Below are 13,868 nucleotides of genomic sequence, written 5' to 3' on the forward strand. Positions count from 1 at the left end.
CGCTGAAGCGAGCAGATGGGACTCAGAGCACAAAGAGGATAAAACATCATTTGAGCAAAATCGCTTTGTTCCAATGACCTGAACTTGAAATTAAGGTGTTAAAATCCAAGACAAAGCGGATTTCTGATTGGCAGCCCGTGATGTCATACCTGTGCCAATTACAGAGGTAATTCATGTGGCTGCCTTTACAAATAAATAATTCCCTCCCTGATACAGCAATAAGACACTGTAGACAGCCCATTTGCAGGGGATTACATGGCACTTCTCAGGTAGTTAAAGTCACTGAGCCTTTTGACCTTGTGCCTCCTAACACTACGGGAGGCATAATCACATCGGGACGCGCGGCTTACCAAGTGTGTCTTATTGCTTAAATAAAGCCCAGCCATCCAGCAACCTCAGCTGCAGGCCTCGGGCTCATTTTCTATGAATTATTACGGGAAAACAACATGAATGTAATAAATAGCGCTATTAATTAGTTTATTGTATCATTTCAGAGATGGACTACGCAGACTGAGAAACACTAGAGGAAGCCTGTGCCAGGCCAGAAGAAAAGGTCGTTGCCCTAAACGCAGATATTTCACGCTACTGTGATGCTTGAGCAAGACAAGTAAATCTTTGCACGCTGCAGCCTTCAAGTCTCTAGAACTAATCGTCGCGCCAGATGAGATCCTAGCTTGCTCACTGTCATAATGTTCAGCGCATAATGAGCATCAGGCAAGGTGAAAACTGATATCAAGAGCATTTCTAAGAGCTAAAAAGTTAACACATAAACTGGAAATCAATATATGCTCTAAGTATTGATCAGCAGAACAGTCTTCAGGTTTTTGCCTCTGCTGAGTGAATATAGTCATAGGTTGAGCCAAAGTCCACTGAAACATCCTACTTTTAAGAGTTTTGGTTTTTTTTTAAATCCACAAAGCAACCCACCCCTATGCTTTATGGAACGTTCACCTAACTCTACGACAGGCACGTGCATCTGTGCAGAACAACCAGAAACACGCTACACCAGATGTCAGCAGTGACTTTTTTACTGTCTCTTAGTTTTCGAAGTCCTGCCTGCCTCCTGAAGACAAAACAGCAAAGACCAGAAGACACCACAGCCGAGGAACATCCCCGTTGAGGACCACTATCTTTGAGGAGGACACTCTTTGGTACACGCACGGGAAGGGCAGGTCTACACAGAGCGATGGAGCATGGGGCAAAGCTTTTGAGCTCGCTCGGTACATGGAAGCCCAGATCTCATCTCCGCAAAGCTTTGCACTGGCCTTCCTACTGTTCTCTATGTAGCACCGCACCAAGGCTGCTATATTGCTTTTGGGAGCAAAATCAGGATCTCAGCACAGTGCTCTGCCATACGGTGGGGACATATCTCCTTGGGTTGATACTAGCTGAAGAGCAGCTGCAGAATACGTCGTCATATGCCGTGTATCTGCTCAAAGCAAGCTTTTTCAGGCTCACTGATGAATGAAATAACTGTGAAAAACAAACGTCTTATTGTCAGAGTCCTCCAGCCTGCAAGGAAGCAGGAATTTCCGTGCACTACATCAAAGAAACACTTGACCCTATGTGATCAATTCCTCCTCCTAATTATTACACACCGACAGACCTGAATTTCTGCTAAGTTTTCTCAGGTGAAAAAGGGGCAAGGATATCTCAGAAAAGGTTAGAAAAACTGTACATCTCTATAAATATTTGTTGGTCTGCATTCCTTTAACTTTGCATGATTAAATACAGCCTGCTTCTGTTCTTCCACTTTATCCTCCGGGGAAATTTATCATCAAAATTATTGTACAGCATTCATTACTCTAGCCTCATTTAAAACCTTGCCCTACTTATTATTTAGGCTGAAAAAAAAAAAAAAGTTGCTTTGTATAGTATTTCCTATAATAGTCTCAATCATTAAATTTAAAAGATTGCTGTAAGGCAGCTTAGCCTGCATTAGAGAAAAATAAAGTGGAATTCCGTAGTTAAGTGTTGCAGCTCTTATTCAGCTTTTGTTTCCCAAATCATAACAACGCAACGTTTCAATTCCTTGCTAATTAGCAACGTTCAGGACTTCGGTCCCGGACTTTGAAAGGGACACCTAGGAGCTCTTCTCTGGCTTAAAAGGTGCTGAGATGGGAAGGGAAGGAAGGCTGGAGGCTCCATCAATTCCGAGGTGCGGCGGGCTTTTAAACCAGCGGCGCAGGGAACACGCTCTGCTGCGACGGTCAGAGCAGCAGGCAAGCAAACAAATGCTATTTTTAAAAATCTTATTCAACATTTCTCTTTTGGACAAAGAGACACGGCGATTTAAAAGAAACAAGATGTGGTGTTTAAAGGGAGGGAGAACATCTAACTGAAATCCCAGTAGTAACTGGTAAAATTGTTCACGTTGATATCTGAAGCTTCTTAATTCGGGTTCCTTCACTAACGGGACTACTCTGATGCTGTGTAGCATTGCTGGTTTTTTAGATGATACTCCATATGTGTTTGTCTAACCCTTCTGTACTTCTGAAAAACAACCATTAATTGGAGTCTGAAGTCACTGGTACAGTTTTTCCCGAAACGCAGACCCTCCTGGGGAGGTTATCAGTGAAAGAAACAGGTCATCGCTTCACCCATGAGCAGCCCCAACGAGATCTTCTCCTACATGGACTGCGGAACTGGAGACTGTTTTATTTCTGGTTGGACCACAGCAAATTCAAAAGGCAACCACAGAGCGGGCAAACGCCATCCATTAACACTGAATGTTTTTCGGACGTTGTGTCACTCACTGGCTTGTTTAGGTTGTTCTGAGCTTCCTCACTGTCTTCCCTGTACTTTGTCCACCTCAGTGGCTTTTTGCTACTGACAAATCCGGCTACCCTTCCGCCTCTTCTCCATCCCAGATCAAAGACCTGATACAGGACTTAGGAACACACAAGGAACTCCTGTTTTAACCCTCTGCAATGGTGAAAATTGCTCAGTTATACCTAATCTTCACCTTAGGTTTTGATTCACAACTATACTTTTCTCTTCCACCGGCCTACCTTGTCTGTTTGACTGCTTTCTACAAGAGGCCTTGCTAAAAACCTTTCAATATCAGAAATAAATGAGATAAACCAGTTCTTCTCTCTTCATTTCTTATTGACAAGTTCAAAGACTTCTAAGAGATTAAGACTGAAAGACTGTAAGTGACCTGCTGGGTCATCAAGCCTAGGCTTTTCCTATCACTTCCAGCCACATCCTACAGTACCTTTCTACTGGATAAGCCTGATCTTATCAGCATCTCCCAAAATGTTTTCTTTTTTCTTATCATTTGAACCAGTTTACCAAGTACAAATGAAAGGCTTAGTGGTCTGTAGCTCCCTGGATCATTCTCTTTCTGATGTCACAAGAAGGCATTTTGTCCTTTCTATCCATCGACCAGACACGCTCCTCATCACCCACGGGAAGGGAATGAAAGACAGAAGTCTTGGTGGAAGGAAGGGAACAGGACAGCGGAGGTGATGTTCATACAAGATGTACTGCCAACTCCAGCACATGCAATGCACTGACAAACAAACGAACAATGAAAATTCCTATTTTGTAAGAGAGAAGTGTCAGGGCAGGGATTAATATTTTCCTTGGGTATTATTTTATCATTGAACTTAATGGATAAAAATATATTATTTTCTTTTTTACCCCTAATTTTACCCCTAATTCAGTGTTAATAATGAAAAATATGCAACATCCTGCTATTTGCCGTGCACGAGTCTGGTCAGCAGAGGCTGTTTCCGATCTGTTCTGATGAGCATCCGTGTGCTTCCCATGACTGGAGGGACTCTGCTCGTTAGCTGTGCCACGCTCCAGAGGGACAAATTACCATACACGAACCTCGCAGCCGCCCTGACGCCCAGCTCCGAGCGCCGGCAGCTGCTCAGCACATACAGATGCGCACTGGCAATCGCATTGCCTTTCAATAAAATATTTTAGGAAAATCCATAATGCTAAAATATATCCATCACCGTACAAGAGGTAAGTATTTCGTGCATCCTCTCCCCGGCAGCCATTTTAAGCGCATAAAAAGCTATAGACTTGTAGCTTGCTGCAAAGAGCAGCAGAGACGTCACCCAAAGGGGACACCAGTCTGGTTCAGAGCCAGGAGAGGTCAAACATCACCACAGTGCTATGGTCACGGCCAATTTCCAACGAGTCTGAGCCGCGGCCCATTAACCCACGTGCTACACAAACGCATCGGGTTAAAACGCCCACATGAGAGGGAGCAGCTTGCCACCCTCTCTGGGTCCATAATAGCCCCAAATCTCTTCTTACTGGCAGAAAACATTTTAATACGACATCAGTTCACCTTCCGAGGCTGACCGGCAAAACACTTTGGTGCATCCAAAACATCTCCCCAAACCAGGTTCCTGGAAAAACCTTCAGAGCACGCTGGGGTATGCAGGGCTCGAGGCGGGGAGTGCCCACGAATGCAGCGCAAATGAGTAAGAGGGTGAACCTGAGCAGATCCTCAACACTTGCAGAGGAAGGGGAGGAAGGAATGTGGCTTTTTCGGGGTTCGGTTTTTTTTTTTTTTGAGTGATGCATTAATTCTATAACTTGCAATGAAATATTATTTTTCAGAAGAAAAAGAAGTATTGTTAGTTTTCTGCAATAAATTAGCATTATCCTCTGTTTTATAAACCAATGCTATCCATACTTAGAAATTCTGAAATACAGCTAATCCCTTACATCAGCATTTAAACAAAAAGAGATTACCTACAAACTGCTTGCAACTTCACACCAATCCCAGAAGGGGAGATCACAGCTACTACACGACAGACACAAGGCACAGCCAGTGTTATGAAATCATGAGAACAATGCACCAAAGCCACCACTTTGCCTTGTGCATCCACAAACCTAGCGCGGGTCCCCGCCGCTGTCAGATCCAAACCCCTCTCCACAAGCAGAAGCTGCTTCCTCCTAGACAGGGACGTTCTGTTGCCCCCGGTCATGGAGGCAAATCTCCTATAACACAGCGGAGCAGGTATTTTCCAGCAGCCCATGGAGAGGACCACACCAGAGCAGATATCCACGCTGAAGACCCTGGAGACCCTGCACTGGAGCAGCAGGATATTTCCTGAAGGAACCGCAGCCCATGGAGAAGCCCATGTTGGAGCACGTTTATCCTGAAGGCCTACAACCTACGGAAAGGCCCATGCTGTGGCAGGGGAGAAGCATGAGGAGGAAGAAGTGTCAGAGAGGGGCTGTTATGGACTGACCACAACCCCCCATTCCCATCCACCTTCCACTGATAGGAGAGGAGGATGTAGAGGAGTTGGGAATGAAGGAGTGGAAATGAGCCTGGGAAGAAGGGGAGAGGAGATGTTTTAGGTTTTGTCTTTGTTTCTCACCTTACTACTCTATTTTTAAGTGGCAATAAATTAAATTAATTTTTCCCAAGTTGCGTCTGTTCTGCCCATAAAAGTAACTGGTAAGCGATTTCCCTGTCTCTATCTCACCCCATGAGCTTCTCCGTCACATTTTCTCCCCGCATCCTGTTGAGGAGGGGGAGCGAGACCGACTGGGTGGGCATCCAGCAGCCAGCCATGCTCAACCCACCACACTTGTCCATTCCCTGGCAAGCCTGTCTTTCTTTCCGAGAGCTTCTTTGGAAGAGCTTGCTGTCAAACCAGCATTCCCACAGTTACGCGCATTGTACGGGACCTGGAGATGGTGTTTGAATGGCATGACAGGGACCACCGGACATCGGCCATAGGCAGGGATCCTGATTACTACTGTGACACCAGTGCTTCTGCACAACTGGAAGCTTCACAGGGGCTGGGAGCTGCCTAGTCCAGAAGAGAGAAACGTTGATCCCAGCATGACAGCCTTTCTGTCAATCCAGCCTCTATCATTTATTTAAGTGTTCTTCTAATCTTCCAGGCTGCAGCTCATACATTTATATTCTTAAATTCTTTATGAGCAGCAGGATTAACACCTCTTTCATCAGGCTGGAAGTAAGGCTGATCCTGACGAGTTTTGACCTGTTCCAGGAACCCCAAAGCTTCCAACAGTTTTTATACTCTGAGCTGTGGTTTCCCCCAAAGAGGCAGCTGCAGCTTTTCCTGTGGTACAGCCTACAACAACTCCAACATGTTTGTATCCCACCATTTCTATGCGAGAGCCTTAACAACTCCATCCGCTTCCTGATCCCCAGACGACTTTCCATCAGCAGAAAGAGAAACTACCGGCACTGAGGGGATGGTTGTGGGAACATCAGTTGGTTGTCAGAACATGAGTCTCAGAAATTGCACTCCTTCTACATTTCAAAATAAAAGAAATGAGCTGTCAGGTTGGCAAGAGTATTTTCTGTTCCATAGTGTCCAAAAGAACTATTTTAAACATTTGAACCAGAAAGGTCTAGGTCCCCAAGTCGAAGAGACACCATCTCTTTTTATTGTGGTTCTTCTGGCAGACTGTACAAGAGGTCACACACCAAAACAAGGTGGTCAGATCATCAAATGTTTGCTGTGCTTGAGGTCTCCTACAGGTACATGTCAGTGCAGGTGCTTCTCTTGCCATCCTACATGTAGCACAAAACAGGTCCAGAAACAGGCTGACTTGCCAGGGTACGTCTGCAATCATGGTCCAAGCCCAGCTTCCCTCCAGCCCTACATTCGTTATCATTCAGACACGAATGAGATGTCGGTCAGGTCTTCTGCCCCTGGATTTGCCCCCAAATGACATTCCACATCTGGACAATCTTTCTGAATTTGTGTCCCAGATGCTTCTGGCAGCGTCTGCCCTTTCTCAGTGTTTCATGCCAGCAGATCCCCGTGGTGAGCGCAATGGGGTCTGATGAGGTCATTTCAAGAGGCATCAAGCAGGAGTTGAACCTTGCTTTCGCTGGTTCACCTTGGAGGCCGAGCTCCCCCGTCCTGACCTCAGCTCACCTGCACTCCAAGGAGGAGCTACTGCTAGGCAATAAAATCACACTGGGCTCCCTGCCACCAACAGTGCCACCCTAAAGCCACGGCTCAGGCCTGAGACTAAAATGAGCATTTTCCTCCTAATAACACTCTTGCAACTGAGGAGAAAGAAGAACAGTTCTCAAAATCCTATTTAGAGTACCTACCAAACACAAACAGGTCAAGGCTGTGGACCTTACCTTCCAGGCCAGATCGTCTCTCTAGAGACCACCCTCCCCCTCTGCCTCCCCTGTTACTGGGACAGACTCCATTCCCATTTACAATCGAGTCCTTCTCTTCCACAGATGTCAGAGCTTCATGCAGCCAAAACCTGATAACACCCATCACCATCTTGTGCGCTGTGGGCTTCAACCTGTGTGCGAGTGCTTGTATTCTGATGAAAATAATGCAAACTGATTATCTCATCATGTCATTTGCAGAGGGAATAAAGGCTGATTCTGACTTCTGAGTAGTTGGATCTAGTTCTCTGTTGCGAGCTCACTGTCACTTTCCCCTCCCCAGCCTTTGCGTCCCTTATCTGTTAAAAATGAAAGGTTTTGAACGGGAACGGGCGAGGGTCATCTCTGCTTATGCTTCCATTCCACAGCCAGTGTTGTAGAACAAATACTGATGAGGATCATGATGATAATGAGGAAAATAATAATGAGCATTGATCTCAATGGAGATGCTCCTCCGTTCTACCAGGCCACTGAGACGAGAATCAGGAATCCCTTGATATAAAGGATGTGTCACACTGAAGTTTAATTAACAGCAAATCACAACCCAAATGACATATTCCCCCCCTCACATTCTCAATTTTCTTAACTGACTTTTCACAACAAAACTCCAGGGGACATTTGGAAATCAAGGAGAAAGTAAAAACTTCTGCCCCCACGCACAGCTCGTTACACTGAGGGAGTCAGTCATCCATGATTCCTCTCTGATTTCCTACGGTGTAAATCGTAAACAACTTAGCGTAGCCCATGGAGAGACATAGTACAGATAAGAGGAGAACTAGGTCCCATGTGCTTCAAGAAGACAGACTTGGCATGTTATTTCACAGCTTCACGTGCTAGTGGCCACACATACCTTCCGATAACAGTGCCACTGGTGCGTGTCAGCTGCACACACACCACCTCTCAGCACCTTTACCACTAAAAGAAGGGGAGTGCTTAGGCCCAGTCAGAACACTTCGCACTTCTCCAGTGCTGTTTCCTAGCACTTTCCCAACACAGACAAATTAACCTAGCTGAAATGCTCAGGAAGGCACCATTAGAGAGACAGCACCAGGCCTTGCTTGCGTAGTCAGCTCCATGAGGCACCAAACCGTGCTGCTGCGGTGGAGGTGGGCTTGCACCGAGACCCCACACCAAGCACCCACTGCCTGGTGCCACCTTGGTTTTCACATAACTGTGCAGAAACCCCATATCAAATAACTGCTCACCACTGAAAACACTTCTTTTTTTTTTTTTAATTACTTTTCAGCAAGATCTTTAACTTGATCTAGGTCCCCACAAACACTAGTGGAGCAGGAGAGCCAAACCAAGAGGGGTGGGAGGGCAAGACCTCCTCTTTTTTGCAGCAAGGAGGACTTGCACTGGAGTCAGTCGCAGCACTATGGCATCTAGAGATTTATAAGGTTGCTCCTAGCTCATACCAGGATCAGAAGAAATCAATGATGAAGGGAAATTTATGTAGTTGTAAAAGAAATAGTGTTCAGGACTGAAATATTTACTTTTCAGATAGGATATTTGCCATTGGCATTCTGTAATATAAATATTTTCACCTTGCTTTCAAGTGACAGACATTTAAAAGTTTTTTTCCCCAATAAATGTAAAACATTTTTTGATTGACATACTTCTCTGTACCTGCTCATACAAGATACCATGCAGGCAAACACAGGTTCCCTTTCTGTCGAGGCCTAAGAGATATCTTGTTTATGAAGAAGTGCAACATGTATAATTCTTTAAAATACTTTTTTTTTCTTAATAACTACCATGAACTAATTGATTCATTTTCGGACTAAGTAGGAGAAAGTAAGGAATATCTCAGGCAACTCCATGTATTTATATCCATCACACACTAACTCCTTACATATTGATCACGGAAGAAATTAATTGTTCGGATTAAATCTCCAACAGGATAAGGCCGTAGACATGTGCTATTGACTGCAACCAGCCACTTAAGAGGAGGATACCAGCACAATAATTAAAGAACAGGTACATCTTCCATGGATAACCTATCCCATAAACATTCCCCATGGGAAGTTCACATAAAACCACAGCTGAATTCAGAACGCAGCTGCAGCGCTGCATAAGAGACACAGAACACATGAGTTTCATCCCACGCTAGCATCCAGCCATCTTCTCCTCCCCACAAGCAGCTTCCCCTCCTCCGCCAGAGAACAGCCCTCCCCGACACATGGAGATTCAGCTGATGAAGCAAAGACCACAAAAGAGGACGACACCAGGTCGCACAACTCCAGCCCTCCTGTACGGCTGCATCCTACACGTGCGGAACCAACGTTTACTGGTAGAGCCAGCACAGGGCAGGCCAGCAGCAAGGAAGTCTTGACCCTATCTTTTGGAGAAATAAATAAAAAGTGAGAAATAAAAGGCCAAGTTTGTATAAAATTCAAGCAAGCCAGTCTTGCAAACCATGACTTAGCCAGCTCACGCTGCTGTAAGACAGAGCTCTGTAATCTAATTGAAGCGAATAGCTTGGAGTGCACTGCTATTAGAGAATCAAAGCTCCTGCGTCGCAGCTTCAATATCTGTGAAACAGAAGTAATAGTGTTTACCCACCTTACAGAGATAATAGGAGCAGCTACGTTCATACAGAAATGGGATCACGTAAAAAGCGCTGTGGTATAAAAGTGTTAAATATTATTATTAGGTGTATGTTTTGGTACTCCAAAAATACAATTCATCCAAGCTCTTCTATTTCTTTGACACTTGTAACAGGCTTCCAATGTGGCTTAAAACCCCTGCTCAAAAATAAACAACAGAATAATGAGCTTTCCTTATTTAATTCACCAAATCGGCACAATAAGCTCATGTTTAAACAAAAAAATGAAAAGGAAACTTGCTGCTGTGCCAGAACAGCAGCACAATCAATTTTAATTAGCATTGCTCATTGTGGGAAATGATAAGGTATCAGTCATAGTAATTGGTGGTGTTGACAATTAGTCAAAGTCATTAACATCTCAAGACCCAGGACAAAAAAAGCTCGCTGAATTTTAAGTATCTGGAGAAGGCTTGCTTCGAAATTCTTAATTTTTGCACAGCCTGAAAACACTGCTCAGATTTATTATTTGTTAGTTTTCCATCAGAGCACCAGCGCTGCAATAACACTACCAAGCCGAATGTCACCAGCACTCCATCAATCCGAGTTTTCCACAGAGAGCTGCGGTGAGCGGGGCTCCCCTCCTCTCTTCCCAGAGCATTGCTGGTGAGCGCTGCCACGTCGCCGCTGCCCACCTCTCCCTTGGTTTCCCTTCACCTGCTCCGGATGCTTGTCCCAGACCCGATCCTGGCAGACACGTGCTGGACCACATGGATCACAAAATGCTCCCAGCCAAGGGCAACGCCTTCAGCTCTTGAAATGGAGCATTTCTAAAGCCCACATTGTCCCATCCAGGAAAAGATGTTCTTACACGCTTCGAGCTCGGGTGGATGCTGGCCATACAAGCAGAAGCAACTGCTACTTGCAGATATTCCCTAGACCACATCTTTTACTGGCCAATACAAGCAATTCCTCAGGCTTCTTAGAAGCTCAGGTGTAAGTCAAAGTCTACCACAGGTCACTAGACAAAATATAGGGCACTTAAGGGCTTTTACAGGGTCTCATGTACACCTTCTTGCCTGTGTTTGTAGTCTGACATATGCTGAAAGAGAATCGGAGTTGGCAAAGGATGTCAGTGATTATGTTAACCAACTGAGTAAACCTGATAGCCCACTTGTACGGTTCAGATTAGAATTGAACAAAGATTTCTAATGTTTCAGTAAAGTTAATGCATTAATATCAGGTTATTTTGTTGACCATAAAAACCACCAAGTCTCCGCAGCGTGGCAGATGGCTACTTGAACTTTCTTGTTTTAGTTGGGAATAACCAAGACAGGCAATAAGTAGGTGCCTGAGAACAGATGATGACCCGCCGCAATGAGTTGTGTGTGGCTCACTTACGGATACAGCTGATGCTAAAAAAAAAGGCAGAACAAGATCGTCATCAACTGAACCAAAAAGCATTTAGTTAATCTGAAGGACTGCTGACCTAGGAAGAAATCATGGAAACACACCGTCAATTGTTCTCTGCCAGAGGAGTTTCAGTGAAAACTCAATATAGTCCACGTCCCACACCCTTCTGCACCTTCACTGTAAACAAAGATGTATATAAAACTGCAATAGCCATCCTTCTGCTGTAAGTAGGTGTTACAGTTTAAAATAGCTGAGGTGACTTGTATTACTCATTTGTCCTTTCGCTCGCTTTAATGTGTTTATTTGCATGGAAAATAAAGTCAGGTAAAAATGCCGCCTTTTTTCCTAGCATATGTATCTACGACACAATCTTCTTCTGATGCTAGGCAATTACTGCTCCTAAACATACACAGCCTTTCAAGTAACAGAGAAAAATACAAGACTGCCACAAAGGAATAAATCCTGCCAGCCAGATGCTGGCGAGTAGCACCACTGGTGTAGCCGTCAGAGAACGCAGCCTTAAAAGAAACTCCCCCAAACCCCAACAGAGATTCAAAGCAAAGAAACCCTGATTTAAATTTCCCCCTCAGCCACCAGCCTGCAGCAGCAGCAGGGCCCTGCCACTGCGTCCGCAAGATAAACACCATTTTCAAGGTCAATTTCCTATGACCAGTTGCTTCATTTCTCATCATTTTCTGTCCAGCTTCATAGATTACCACTTAAAATTGATTTATTCTTTCCCTTTCGAGCATTACTTTGCACTTCATTTAAAAGGGGGGGGGGTGGTGGGTTTTTTCCTCTGTTCTGTACAACGGCGCTGTCATAAGACGATGAGGCTCAGCTGGGTTTCAATTGACTACAATGACTGCTCAGTAAAGCAGCGTGTTACAAAAGCTAAACCAAATCAAGAGGCATCGTCCAACCATTTCCCCCCTCTCTTCCCTACTGCTAGAAATATTGTTTTCTAGATACATCGCCTTGCGCTTTTATGTTGTGGAGCTTCGACTATAAGGAAAAATGTTTTAACAGCCTCTAATAGAAAACAAAAGTTGTATTTAGGTCTTCCCAGGTTTTGAGATTCCTTCTGCAGGCCGGTAGCACTCGCACTTTAGATCAGATTAAAGCTGACAGAGATGAAACTGCGCTGGCCCGCATCCTTGGGCTTGCTCCAGGGCCTCTCATCTGCATTTCATCGTGATGTGAGCACATGTTCCCATCATTGGTACACTCATCTGCATCACTCTGAATGTTAATCACAGGCTAACCCAATTTCGTCAGCAAATTTATTACTTACTGTTCATTAAAGTTCATAAAACCTAATGCGAGCCTGAAATAAGCAGAACAACCTTACCAAGTAGTCCTCAGCTACACGGGAATTCAGAGGCGGCAACGTAAGCCTGAGGAGCTCCTTCGACGGTGGGTGCCAAAGTCTTTCATAGGTTCTCCAGGGGACTCAAGAGGGGAAGGGAGGCAATGGGGTACTGAGGGCTGTCATAATTCCCTGGAAAGCTCTAAAATTGGTATCCTCTAGGAACTCGCTTATCAAAACAAACACAGATTTTTTTTCAGAATTATCTAAAGATATTTTTTCAGTGAATGAGGAAGAAACATCAAGGACAAAGGCAGAACTTCTTTCCTCCCCTTCTGCTCTTCACAGAGGTCCCGATCTTGCCAACACTTGCAAAACACCGACCGCAAAGCACACGCACAGCCCCGCTCCGCTCAACAAGGCTGCTGCCGCGCATAGAAACGAAGCGTGGCCCCAAGCGCCTGCAGCGCCGGGGCCCGCAGCTTCTGAGTAACGTGGCAACACAAAGGGGAACGACACCAAAGGAAGAGAGGAACGGAGAGGGCTCACGGGGAGAACCTTGGGCAGCACGCACTGCAAATCAGAAACGTTTTCCTGGCGTCAGGAAGCATGCGCTTCCTTGCTGATGTCCCTCGCAGTTGGATCTGACAAGTGACACTTTATTGCATTAATCTTTGCCATATTCTAATAACGCGTGGCAGGAACACGCTCAGACAACACTTGCGTGCTTAAAAATAAGCACATGCTTAAATGCTTTGCTGAGCAGGGCCCAAAGAAGCTGCATTTGTGTTTTTCATGTTGAAAAAAGGCAATCTAACGTATTCTAATCAACGGCTAGAGTAAACATTCACATCTACCTCCCCAATGAACTCTGCGCATCCAAATTATCTGAATTTCCTACACGAGTTCCTCAAAACCTCAGGAACACACATGAATCCAAGCCTCCAAAATCCCAAGTGGAAACTGCTAAAATTCTCCAAAGGACATTATGATTGAAATATTCAATCAGATGATGCCAGCATCAGAATAATGAAGCCTTTGGAGGATTTGCTTCGTTGAGAATAAAATAATTTTGAAAGACACTTTAAAGGAAGAAACCATGTCTGCGGGAAGAAACATGACCGACTTTTTGCCAGAAAGAGGATTACTCTGCAAGCCAGAAAATGACACTTCTGGGTAGTCCAACATCAGATCTGTTTCTAGGCTAAAATTACACGACACAAAATATATAAATATAATTTTTGCACAGCTGTGCAAATGAAAACATATCTGTTGAGAAAAGAAATTACTCATGTTTATTCTCCATTCTTCAAAATTTCCACATTACAGAATGAACCTAGGCTGAAATTAGAAATTTGCTCTCTCCTTTAATTAAATCAATTTGCATTTTTTTTTCCCAGCTGATTAAATAACAGAAAAGCATAGAGGCGAGGTTGGTTTTTGGGTGGGTT

This window comes from Chlamydotis macqueenii, chromosome 8, assembly GCF_036417535.1.
Source record: "Chlamydotis macqueenii isolate bChlMac1 chromosome 8, bChlMac1.mat, whole genome shotgun sequence".
Classification (NCBI taxonomy): domain Eukaryota; kingdom Metazoa; phylum Chordata; class Aves; order Otidiformes; family Otididae; genus Chlamydotis; species Chlamydotis macqueenii.